This window comes from Felis catus, chromosome B2 (genome assembly GCF_018350175.1).
Source record: "Felis catus isolate Fca126 chromosome B2, F.catus_Fca126_mat1.0, whole genome shotgun sequence".
Lineage (NCBI taxonomy): Eukaryota > Metazoa > Chordata > Mammalia > Carnivora > Felidae > Felis > Felis catus.
Window position 1 is genome coordinate 72,420,182 of NC_058372.1, and position 12,985 is coordinate 72,433,166.

General features: G+C 34.1%; 1 long non-coding RNA gene and 1 other non-coding gene across 8 annotated transcripts in view; both read left to right on the top strand.

Moving 5' to 3' along the window:
• The window catches only part of LOC111560488, a 515,327-nt gene that overhangs the window by 238,814 nt on the left and 263,528 nt on the right, over positions 1-12,985 (top strand). The window lies entirely within an intron of this gene.
• Positions 5,566-5,648, top strand: TRNAQ-UUG. The gene has a single exon. It is a non-coding gene; the product is annotated as a tRNA-Gln (tRNA).

A 12,985-nucleotide genomic window follows, 5' to 3' on the forward strand; every position in this document is an offset into this window, starting at 1 on the left:
TAATAACATGTAAGTATGCTATGGAGAAAACTAAAAAGAATTCTGGGTGAATCTTAGTAACTTATTATAAATAAGTTTAATAATAGAATTTAGTACAAGTGAAACTGCATGATTTCTACAGGTAAGTCAGAAAAGGCCATTCTGCTTTCTTCGTTTCTCTTGGGATGGCCACTCTTGGATGCTTTCTCATAAGAAGATGTTGTTCCTGTGACCACATGGTCTGGAAATCCCAAGCCAAAGGGAGAGGTCACATGCAGGTGCTCTGGTCAACAGTCCCGGTTGCCCCTATTCTTTGAATCATTTTGACCCAAGTGCCCAACATCTCAGTGAAGATTCATCCTATAACTTCAGGGCTCAGGCATGGGATTTATTCTAACCATTTGAGTCTTCCCAACTGAGACTCTAGAAAAAGAAACAAATATTCCTACTGTGCCTTCCCAATTTCTGGCCTGCAGAATCCTTGATCATATGTTTGTTGTTATAGGCCATGAAGAATGGTTTGTAATTAAGCAGCAGTAGAATTTGTAACAAAGACCGTATATGTTTTCTTTAAGGTCACGTTTGATAGAATGGCCATGATTTGCTTCCACAGGCTCTTTTTTTTGTCATTTCTTATTTCACAGTTTAAGTGGTAATTATGAGGTCAAATAACAGCTAAGAAAAGTCTGATTATCTTATGCCTTCATGATGGTAACTGAAAAACTATGCCTTGTTTTTGTGTCAACTATCAATGGCTTGGGGAACCTAAAACTTGATTAAATTAGGGCCATGGATCTGTCTTTAAGGGACTCATCATAAGGAACATCATAAAGACTGATATATTAAGCAGGTTGCCTACTTATTAACTCATAGTGATTTATAACATAGTATGAACAAGATACTCATGTTGGCTGCTCTGCCTATCATCTCTGTTCAGAAATCTCTATTCTGGAAGTCATATTGTTCAGACACCATGAAATTGGAGCAAGAATTGTTTGATTGATTTAAATGGCTAATAAAATTAAGCTGTGATAAACTAATAATCCAATCCCATAAGAGGCATGAATTCACAGTACAAGAAATTGAATTTAATTGACTGGTTTCCTCCTCTACACAGTATTAGGTAAGCACTATAAACTTTGTTTCACTGTATATATTTTTTTCTGTTCTAGGCTGATCCCCAAATTTTGTGATACACAGACATTCTTTACAATACCCTAATATCATTAATTGTATTATCATAACATCTTTCTTTATATCTAAAAATCTTTCGATTTCTTTAAGGTAATTATAATATATATCAATCCCTGGTTTATACCATTGATTCAATATTCAAATTCTCAATACTCTGAATGCCAATTAACTTTACTTTCTTTATTGAGAAGCATGGAATATCTATAATCACATTGGATTTTAAGATAAAGGCACATTTCTTAAAAGTCCCATGAAGGTAACAAGTAGGATAAAGTTTTCCAAAGAAATCTATGAAATGTTATATTTATTTTTATATATTTTTTTGAAATGGGCATAAAAACAGAGGCAATTCATAGGACATAAATGTGTTCTATAATAGCATTAGTCTTTATAATATGACTGATTCTTTATTTTAATGAACACTTTGGAATTATTCTTCATGGCTTTGATGACAGCTTATGGCATATTTCTCTTTCTACTGACCCCTACAACCAGTATAATCAGCTTTTAAAAACTTAAGTTAAGAACTGAGAGGCACCTTGGTGTCTCAGTCATTTAAGCGTCTGACTTTGGTTCAGGTCATGATCTCACTATTTGTGAATTTGAGCCCCGTGTCAGGCTCTGTGCTGACAGCTCAGAGCCTGGGGTCTGCTTCTGATTCTGTGTCTCCCTTTCACTCTGTCCCACTCATGCTCTGTCTCTCTCTCTCAAAAATAAACATAATTTTTTTTTTTTAAAAAAAGAGCTTAAATTTCTCTTTTTCTAGGAATGGAAATTTTCATTCCACTAAAATGCAAATCAACATAGCTATGCAGTTATTTCATGTAAAAGGAAAATTCTTTAGCCTCTTGGTTCTAGTTCTGCCTAGTTGTCACAGTCATTAGTATATGGTCTCTGTAAGACTTCAGAATCAATCAGCCTGCGATTATGACTATGTATATATTTATTTGTGAGCAGAGTCTTCATCTTTGATAAATGAGCTATTGTCTCTTTTGCCTAATGTCCTACAAGAGGGAAAAAATAAATGATATGACAATTAAAGAGAAAAGGAAAACATTTATGCAGCCCATACAATCTCACGCAATCATAAAGGCTGTAAGGACACAAACTTAGCAGATCAACCTGCCCGTCATTCCAAATATATTTCATTATTCTGTATTCAGTGTGCTTAAATCATACAATAATTTTTCTCTTATTCCTTCATTTGGAGGCTCACTCCATAGGATAAGAAACTTTTTTATTAGGAAAAAATAGACGTCATTTTTCAATATGAATTTTATTGTTCTTAAAGTGTGGTATTTTGAATACGATGAAATCGATATAACTGTACAAAATCCAGTTAGCTTTTAGGAAGTACATAAAACCAGATTCTAAGAATTCCATTCTCATCAAACTTTTTTTGTTGCTTTTGTATTTGGTGAGGTTGGAATGATTATAAGTCCAGCTACCTGTATACTGCACCTCTTTTTCACACACATTTTCCAGAGTTTCATTGATTTCATGTGAAATGAGAGTCAGATAGTTAACTTGTATCTGGGTCCATAGTATTGAGGTCTTTTCCAAGGAAGACTGGTTATTTGGCATGTGTGTTCAGATTGGCTCAGAAAGGAATCATAGGAGTAAAAAGAAAATTATAGTCATAAAATAGATGCTGGAGCTCAGGAAGCATGATGGGCATCAGGTACATACTGAGGAAGGACAATCTTCTGGAAGATGATTATTGATGTCAGAAAACAGGACGATCTAGGGGCATATTTGGATTCTAAATTCTAAATAATTTACAGTCAGAGGTTAGGATGGAAACTATAAACATTTGGAGGGCACAAGTGGCTTGTTTTTATGCTATGCTGCCTGTGTGGTACTGGAGTAAAGTCTATAAACTTAGAGGACTTTGTAGGGTCAAACATCCTTAAGATAAAGCTGAAAAATACGTTGGTTCCCAAAGCATTTTATTGTGAAAATTGGCCCAGGTATTTATAGTATTATTCTATGCTTCAAAAATTCCCCAAAAGAATTTCTCATAGGTAGAAATTAAAGTAGGACCATTTTTTTTTTGGTTGTTCTTTGGCTCCAGTTTTTCCTAAGCTGGGAATATACTGTGCACATTTCCGCCTCTTTCAAATGGCTTTGGTGATGCAACCTGCTCTCTTTCCTGCATGGTCACTCTATTATTTCCTTACTTCATTTATTAATTTTCAGCACATGTGCATTGAAAACCTATTTTGGAACAGGTACTGGGGAAATAATGGTTAAAGACAGACATACCTTCTGCCCCTATGGAGTATAAAATTCTAGTAGAAGAGATAAGCATTATATCTGGGGGTTGATGTAACAAAATGTAACATATATGGTTATACATATGGGTACTTGTTGTATTATATTTTGACTATATGAATAATAAAAAGTTAACACTTATAAAGTACCTATTCTGTGCCAGGCATTGTGTAAAATTCTTTACTTGTGTTAACCAATTTAATCCTTACAACATCTTATGATCCTATGAGATAGGTAGCATTATTATGTCCATTTCCAGGTGAAGAAATTAAGACTTAGAGAAATTAAATGCATAACTTGCAATAGTAAAAGTCAAGACTTGAACTTAGAGTAGGTAGAATAACGTTTCTCTGTTCTTTCTACCTTTTTCTAAAGTTTATTATTATTTTTGTGCTCTCTACACCAAACGTGGGGCTCAAACTCACAACTTCGACATCAAGTTTCTCTTTCTATTCTTTTTATCACCTCTCTCTATTCTTTTTATCCCCCCTGCTTCCCAAGGACAAACTAATCAGAATTGGAACAAAATTTAAGCTGTGCCTGGTTAGTACCTTGGATAGCTCCCAGGGCACAGTTCCCAGATGAAGTTCAAGGCCTCATTGGGTCCTTTATTCTCAGCATCTCGGCTATCTGGTGGAGTTTGTCTTCCCCCTTTCCTCCTCTCAGTGGGTCTCTGGACATTAAAGAGGCTCAGCCAGTTTCATTAAATAACTCATTCATCAATGCTTTTTAAAAATTATTTGGAAATTGCTCTACTAGAAAGTTGGAGGGAGTATATATGGAGGCAAATATGCCAGTATATAGAGTCTGTGATGATGATGCTTTCTCTTTCTCCTCCAATATCCTTCTTCTCCCAACACACTCACCATCCATTAGAAAAGAAAGACAGAGCTTTTTAGCTAGGAAGGTATTCTACAGAGATTCAATGACCCCAGGAGCTCTGGCAGAGTTGTAATAACACATTGTGAACAGTTAATCATGATGAGTTTAACCAACAAGGATTAAAACGTAGAAATTTAAGTAATTTCACAACATGGGGTATAATTGGTTTCTTTTGTGCTTTGCTGTGTTCAGCCAAAGATATCATGCAATCATGCATTATCTCTAAAATACATTTTGCTTTTCTTCACAGAAGTGCAGTGAATAATCTAGCTATATATAAAATGCATATATCTTATATATGCATTATATATATATTTAATTTTCTATTTATAAACATACCTGCCTCTGTCCTTATGATTATTTATGGAAAAAAACCCCACCCTCCTTTCATTGCTTTACTCATGAGCAGGAATAATGAGGAAAAATATGCCTGGCCTATCTCCACCCTCTGCCCCCCGCCCAGAGGGAAAAAATGCTGCCACTTCTACTTTTTTCATGTGCACATAGTAGTTATTCTGCCTCAAAATTTCCTCTTAATTGTTTAGGTTTCTGTACTCTGTCCTTTCTAAACCCAGAAATAAGAAGAGTTACCAAAGAATATAACAAGGTAACAATGATGTATGGACTTCAGAAGTTCTATGCTTTAAGGCCACTGCTAAGCCAGATGTGTGCTGTCCATCAGAGGCTTTGCCCTGTTCTACAATACATTGGCAAACTTTTGTATCTGTTTTTTTATCATATTCTGGAAAGAATTCTATGAAGCAACTTTGAAATGGGGGGAAAATGGCAAAAACAGATCAAGAATTTAATGAAACTACATTTTAAGGAAAAAATAAAGTGAAAATCCCACATATTTTGAGTAGTCTAAAATATATTGATTTTAGTTTGGAATTTTTACTACAATTGAGCAACAGTTCTAATAAAACCAGTCTGCTCTACTTCATTTAACCCTTGCAAGAGAGCGAATTATTGACCTGAGGGATTAACTGATGCTCACAAAATACTAAGTGTTTTATGCAAAGCAGGTGAAGTATTCTGGCTTTCTAAGTTACTTCTACTTCACTAATTTGCTTTGTATATAATAAAACTAAATTATCTTTTTTAAACACGAAGTACAGTATTATGAGTTAAATAATGAGGCAAAACAATAACCAAATGAAAAATCAGTGCTAAATATTTGAGTGTCTGTGGTTGATTGAATTAAATGATTATTAAAAATGCTCAGAGTTTTGGGATGCCTGGGTGGCTCAGTTGGTTAAGCGTCTGACTTTGGTTCAGGTCATGATCTCAGTTTGTGGGTTCGAGCCCCACTTTGGGCTCTGTGCTGACAGCTCAGAGCCTGGAGCCTGCTTTGGATTCTGTGTCTCCCTCTCTCCCTGCCCCTCCCCTACTCTCACTCTGTCTCTCTCAAAAATAAATCAATATTAAAAAATTAAAATAAAAAATGCTCAGAGGCTCAAATAATGTGCCACCTACTATAAAGCTTATAAATTCAGGCTAAAGTGGATAGTTCTAAACTGTAGAAAAAAAAGAATAATACATTACATTTATATTAATGTGAGAAAAGTTAAAAGAGTATTATTAATTAAAGGATGATTTTCTATAGTAAATACTATGGATTTATAAATAAATACTAAATAAATACTGTGATTTCATAGTCAGTTGTTATTAAATATATGTACATTTCTAACATTCTTGAGTGCCAGATGTTCCTTTAAATAAGTTGAGTGTTTTATACCATGAATTTGTTTTAGCATACTTATCCATGTAAATAGTACAAAAGTATTTGTATCTGTGACCAAATTATAAAGAAAGCCTAAATTATGTTATAAAAGTCAGCAAAACACATCTACATGTTATTATAGTTTAAGATTTCTGCTGAAAATACTCATTACTACTGGTCAACAATTATTATGTATAAGAAAGGTGGCATTGGCTGTGTCTATTTTATTTCTTTATTTTATTTAAATTTATTTATTTATTCTGAGAAGGAGAGAAAGACAGTGCAAGTGGGGGAGGGGAAGAGAGAGAGCATGAGACAAAGAATCCCAAGCAGTCTCCTCACTGTCAGTTCAGACTCCAGTGTGGGACTTGAACTCAGAAACCATGAGATCATGACCTAAGCCAAAATCAGGAGTCCGATGCTTAACTAACTGAGCCACCCAAGCACTCCAGCCTTGTCTTTTTAAAATTAGCACAAAAGCCATTTTGCTCACTCAATTGGATTCAGCAAGAGCAGTGTTTTTTTGTTAGTCTGATGTAGGAGTTTTCTTCACGACAAAATAATGGTTTTAAAATTTATCTCCTGTCTAATTTCTTATCAGATATTATGAAATATTGTTTATGTTCTGTGATAACTTTGTCAAGCCTCAAAAATACTCATACACTTTAGAAGAATAATCACTTAAAAAAACAATATATTCTCATTTTGAAAGATGTAAGCAATTTATCAAAGTTCAGAAAGGGGAAATATACTCAGAATTTCAGATATAATATATAATCAATAGTACATCATACTACATATTTCTTTATGTGTATAAACTAATAGTTTTACATGGATAGATAGTGTATCAACTAACATTGCTTTCAACTACAAATTACTGAAAACTAAATCAATAGTGGTTTAGGTGAATAAAGGTTACTTTTTTCCCACATAACAAGAAATTAGAAATGATATAGAAACTCAGTGATGAAATAAAAACTCTATATATTTTAACTGTGTTATTATTAGTACTCCCCCCCCCCCCGTTTTATGGTCTCATCGTAGTAAAATGGCTACTTTACATCCATCCATATATATATATATATATATATATATATATATATTTTAAGTTTATTTATTTATTTTGAGAGAGACAGAGACAGCATGAGTGGGAGAGGAACAGAGAGAGAGAGAGAGCGGGAGGGAGAGAGAGAGAGAGAGAGAGAGAGAGAGAGAGAGGGAGAGAATCCCAAGCAGGCTTTGTGCTGCCAGAGCAGAGCCTGACACAGAGCTCAAACCCATGAAAGTGTGAAGTCATGGCCTGAGTTGGATGCATTACCTGAGGTCAAACCAAGAGTTGGATGCTTAATCAACTGAGCCACCCAGGCACCCTTCTAGGCATCTATATTTGAGACATGAACAAAAGGGAAGTACTAGTCAGAGATGTGCTTCTCCTACATTGCAAAGGAAACAAAAAAATTTTTCTAGGTAGTTCTCTCCTACAGTAGATTTCTGCTTATAGCTCATAGGCTATAACTATACTATAATTCCACTTTTCACTGGAAATGGGGCTGAAAAAAGTGAGGAATTAGCTTTTGCAGTCTGTATAAGAAAAAGTGGTAGATATGTATTTTTTTAATGCATAAAATGCAATCATATTTAATTTTTATATTCTAAAATAAAGTATTTTATATTAAAGTTTACAGAAGAAAAACCTGAAATAAAATTTAAGGAAATACTGAACTTCTCATAAATATTTTCCCACTAAAATATACTAATGCTTTAAAGATACTTGTAAGATCAGAAAAAGTCCATGAAAACTTCTAACAATTTTAAATTATGTTTTTAAAAACACCTTATTTATATTTTTACTGAACCAATTAACTCATGATATAAAAGAAAATTGGCATAAGTTTATGTCCTTTGTAGCTTGACTTTTACATTTTTATTGACAGTTTAACATTGTCAAGACACCAAACATTTGCATTCTCATGTAATTCCCGTAATTTTTTATATACATGTTCAAACTGATCAGTGATTTATCTAGTCATTGTGTGACAGCTTTTACCTCACATTTGTCTTTAACTTATAATTAACTTGATCATTTGATAGAAATTTTTTAAAAGATATGTTGTTAGATGATGAATTCTTCAGTTTTGAGAATATCTATTTGTTATGACGAATGGCCATAGTGACCAGTTATAATATCTTTAGTCTTTTGGGTTTATATGGTGTGATGGAGAACCTTAGGCTCACCTGTTTATTATACTTTTCCCTATTCACATGAACTGCTGTTTTTGCTTGGGTTCTTGGAATAAAGTAACTGCCTTTGACATATTAACAGAATATAAGATACAAATTATGTTATTTATATGGTATTTATTTTCAAATCACTTTAATTTCATTTAATATCCCCAACAAATCTGTAAAATAAATATTATCACCATCTTTTGCAAGATAAAACCAAAGTTCAGATAATGTAAGTGATTTTTCCAGGTCTTAGATACAATATTAAACTAAAATTTACCTTAAAAAAACTACCTCTAAATTCAGTGCTCTTTCCATTACATGGCTTTGTAAGATCATTATGAAAAAAATTATCTCCATTTGGCATCCCTTTTACCTTTCTGGTAGACGTAAAACCATTACAGGCACACCTCAGAAATATTGCAGATTTAATTCCAGACCACCGCAATATAGCAAATATCACAATAAAGTGAGTAAAATAATATTTTGGTTTCCCAGTGTATATAAAAGTATGTTTATACTATACTGTAGTTTATTACATGTGTGATAACATTATGTTTAAAAACACAATGCACATACTTTAATTAAAAAATATTTTATCGCTAGAAAATGCCAACCATTATTTGATTATTTGCATAAAAAGATTATTTGCATAATCTTTTGCTGGGGGAAGGTCTTGCCTCAATGATGGTGGTGCTGACTAATCAGGGTGGTAGTTGCTGAAGGTGGGGGTGACTGTGGCAATTTCTTAAGATGAGACAACAATGAAGTGTGCTGTATCAGTTGACTTTTCCTTTCCTTTGACTCTTTTCTATAGCATGTGATGCTGTTTAATAGCATTTTACCCACAGTAGTACTTCTTTCAAAATTGGAACTAGTCTTCTCAAACCCTGTTGCTGATTTATCAACTAAGTTTATATAATATTCTAAATCTTTTGTTATTTCAACATACTTCACAACGTCTTCATCAGGAGTAGATTTAATCTCAAGAAGCCATTGATCAGCATAACAGATATAGTAACAATGAAAAAGTTTGAAGTATTGTGAAAACTACCAAAATGTTAACACAGGGACATAAGTGAGAAAAGGCTGTTGGAGAAACGGTGGTGATAAACTTACTCAACACAGGACTACCAAAAATCTTCAATTTGTAAAAATACAGTCTTTGCAAAGTGCAATAAAGCAAAGCACAATAAAACAAGGTATGTCTGTATATGTTAAAAAATCATTCATCAAACTATATGTATTACACAGATTTATTTATTTAAAAATTTTTTTAATGTTTATTTATTTTTAAGAGAAACAGAGCATGAGAGGGGGAGGGGCAGAGACAAGGAGACACAGAATCCAAAGCAGGCTCCAGGCTCTGAGCTGTCAGCACAGAGCCCAATGTGGGGCTTGAACTCATGACCCACAAGATCATGACCTAAGCCAAAGTCAGACGCTTACCCTACTGAGCCACCCAGGTGCCCCAATATCACATAGATTTAATATGGATCTCCCATGACAAAACCTCTTTCAGACAAATAAAAAATAAAGATAAAATCTTATATTTTAATGTTACTTTGAACAAATGGATCACTCATGACAAATATTTTTCAGCTTGCAAGTAGAATAACTTTGTTTTTTCTTTCTCACTAGTACATTTAAGTAGGAAAAGTAGGAGGGTAAAGGAGGATATAGTTAAGAAACTAACAGTAATTGAGCTTAAAAAAACACCATTTTAATCTTTATAGGGACTGCATTGAATCGATAGGTGACTTTGAGTTGTATGGAGATTTTAATAATATTAATTCTTTCATTCCATGAACACAGGATATCTTTGCATGTATTTGTGTCTTCCTCAGTTTCTTTCATGAGTATCATAGTTTTCAGTGGTCAGATCTTTTACCTCCTTGGTTAAATTTATTCCTAAGTATATTATTGTTTTTGATACTATCGTAAATGGAATTCTATTCTATTCTTTTCTTTCCTCTTTTCTTTTCTTTCTTTTTCCTCTCCTCTCCTCTCCTCTCCTCTCCTCTCCTCTCCTCTCCTCTCCTCTCCTCTCCTCTCCTCTCCTCTCCCTTCCTCTCCCTTCCTCTCCCTTCCTCTCCCTTCCTCTCCCTTCCTCTCCCTTCCTCTCCCTTCCTTTCCCTTCCCTTCCCTTCCTTTCCCTTCCCTTCTCTTCCTTTCCCTTCCCTTCCCTTCCCTTCCCTTCCCTTCCCTTCCCTTCCCTTCCCTTCCCTTCCCTTCCCTTTCCTTCCCTTTCCTTCCTCTCTTTTCCTTTCTTTCTTTCTTTTTTTTTTAAGTAGGCTCCATACGCAACTTGGGACTTAAACTCATGACCCTTAGATCAAGAGTCACCTGCTCTACCAACTGAGTCAGCCAGGCACCCATAGGATTGGTTTCTTTATTTCTTCCTCAGATACTTCTTCATTAGTATGTAGAAAGACAACTGATATTTTTTGTATGATGATTTTGTATCCTGCAGTTTTACTGAATTCATGGATTAGTTCTGTTTTTTGGTACATGAAAAAAAAAAAAAACAGGAGATAGAAGAGAAAGACAGATGCACAAAGGGAAAAGACTTTATGCTGGCTCATTCTCTGTCACCGTACCTTTTCACTTCAGTCAAACAGATGGTGGCTACAGAAGTTGGTGTAACTTTTGAGTCTATCCTTGTATTACCTTTAGTGTTGCCCTGGCTAAATGTAGATCTTACCATTTTAAACCAAAAGAAAAGTTGGTGACTTAAGCTTGCTATTCTTGTATAATATAGTTATTATAACGGGGTGTCTCTACCTAGGAAGCCCTATTCATCTTCCAGATCTATGTCATATACTGGGTTAGGAGTGAAGACTGGTACAACCTTACTAGATGATAATTTTATGATATGATTCTAAAGATTGATATGAGTCTAGATATTTAGATTTTACTACTGGACCTACATACTAGAAAAATCACACTTGTAGATATTTAACATAGAGAAATGATACGCCTCATAACATTTTTAAAATTGATATGTAATTGACATATTATATTAGCTTGAGGTATACAACATAATCATTTGATGTATGTATATATTGCAAACTGTTCACTACAATAATTCTAGTTAATATCGATTACCACACGTAGTTACATTTTTTTTCTTATAAGGAGAACTTTTAAACTCTAGCAACTTTAAAATGTGCAATACAGTATTATTGACTATAGTTACCATGCTGTACAATGTATCCTGAGGACTTATTTATTTTATAACTAGAAGTTTATACTTTTTGACCACTTTCACTCATTTTACCACTTTCACCCCTTGCCTCAGTCACTGATAACCACCACTGTATCTATGAGTTTTTGTTTTGTTTAGATTTCCCCATATGAGATAATACAGTATTTGTCATCCTCTGACTTATTTCACTTAGCATACTGCCCCCAAGGTCCATTCATGTTGTTGCAAATATAACACTTTTTATATAGCAAAATTTAGAAAATAATATAAATATCTGTGAACAAAGGATTGAATATATGGAATATTATATGCTCAATAAATAATTATATAAAAGTCCAATGCACATAAGAGATAAAATTCAAAATAGATAAATTTATTTTAGTGAAAATTACAATGTAAATATGTGTTATAACAGCTCTGTCAAGCTTCAGTACTCTTCTTTCATGAAGCTTGTCTTGAAGCTAAATAACAAAGGAGGAAGATGAGGTAAACGTAGTTGGAATTAGAGCTCAGACAGATGAACATTTGATACTGAAGCCCAGTGCAGTTTGATTCACTGCTTTAAATTGATAGGCACTTGATAAACACAGATAAGTAAAGAAGATTCATTTTACCCATTCTCAGTTCTTCTGTAATACCTTTAATAGATAATATTAGTTTATATTATTTTGCAGCACGAGATAAAAATTAATATGACTTCTACGCCCACCCAATAAAGTAGGTCATATTCTCCCTCAGCGTCTACTTGTTGTTTCTGATTTATTAGGCCTGATAATTTATGGCACCAACGAAGGAACTGATCGATTTGGCGTTACTTTAGTCGTTCTCTGCTTTCCAGTTATTTGCTATCATTTTGTAGCCATGGAATCTGAAGCCGGCCAAGCAATCTGCCTCTTAACCTAGTCACTTTTGTTCCTGGGCTCAATCCAGTCCCACACATGGATGAAAACAAATCTCATTTGAATTATCAACCAGGGGGAAATGCCTTTTTGGTGTGATCCAGAAGAGATCTAAATAGCAAAACTGTGTTATGAGTAAGGTTTGCTAACATCCAAAGAGTTTGGCAGGATTTCACCTCTCGGTACCCCATGAGGGTGCTTGTGAGTGTAAAGTAGGATCTTATGCAAGACTCCAAGGTTTATTAGTCATATTTACTTACCTTACAAAACCAAAATTATATCTCTCAATTGTTTTGAAGACAGCTGCAGCTAACATATCTGTTCCTCTGGGTACTCTCAGACTTGAGTTATATTTTCTCAATTCTTTGGAATTGTTGAGACCCTGGCTACCACATTGCTATACTGTAGCAAACAAATTATTCACAGCATATTATTATTATGATTCACTACAGAAAGGGAGCTTCAGAATTAGGAAATTTCCAGTGTCATATGGAATGGAAAACCTTGAAACACTGGCATAAACATTTCTGATTTTACAGGGAAGGCAACTATTGAGAACGGAGAGTTGGATTTAAGTTACTGATTCATTTTTGACTCAAA